This window comes from Triticum dicoccoides, chromosome 6A, assembly GCF_002162155.2.
Source record: "Triticum dicoccoides isolate Atlit2015 ecotype Zavitan chromosome 6A, WEW_v2.0, whole genome shotgun sequence".
In the NCBI taxonomy this organism is placed as follows: Eukaryota; Viridiplantae; Streptophyta; class Magnoliopsida; order Poales; family Poaceae; genus Triticum; species Triticum dicoccoides.
In genome coordinates, this window is record NC_041390.1 from 626653036 (window position 1) to 626653900 (window position 865).

The following is an 865-nucleotide window of genomic DNA, read 5'->3' on the forward strand; positions in this document are numbered from 1 at the left end:
CCACCACCCCGATCCCCTTCCCTCTCCCTCTCCCTCCCCCAACCGTTTTCGTGCTCCTCGTTTTCCCCTTCGTGGCATCACATTCCTCCTCAGTTGGCACCTCTCCTCCCTGATACTCGGCTCGCTCACACACACACACACACACACACACACACACACACACACACACACACACAGAGAGAGAGATATGAGTTTTACTAGCTATGATATGTGAATGTGTAGATGTGATATGTGAAAGAGGGGATTCTATATGTGCTAGATGATGTGTTGGTTATTGCTGAGATGGTTACCGGCCACCGAGCTATGTGTTTTCTTGTTTTTAGGGAATATATACATAAGTGCTACATGTATAATGTGGCTGTTATAATACATTTAGTTGTCATATATTGTAAAATGTGGATAGTATAATCTCTTTAGTTGTTATATATAGTTGTTATATATACATGGTTCCTAGCTTAATTAAATAGTTTGCCTAGTTTAGTAGGTATATTCAAATCGACCATTGTCGTAGCGATGAGTTCATCTGCGCCAATGGACTCTTTCAACAAAAGCAACAACAACGTCGATATGGCGGTGGCCACACCAACGTGAGCAGCAACCGAGTAAGAACATCTCATAACTTGGTTCATAGGTGTACTTTTCTTTACTTGATATGTTGGTCATCAAACTTGTAGGAACATCTCATAGGTTTTGTGTGTAGGAACATCGAAGTGTAGGAATAACAAACATGATTTGTTGACATGTATAATGTGGTCATCAACTTAATTCAAAGGTGTACTTTCCTTTACTTCTAGTTAGGAAGGTTTACATATATGGTTTATATATTTATTTCATAGGTGTACAACTAATTCAATTTCATGCATGG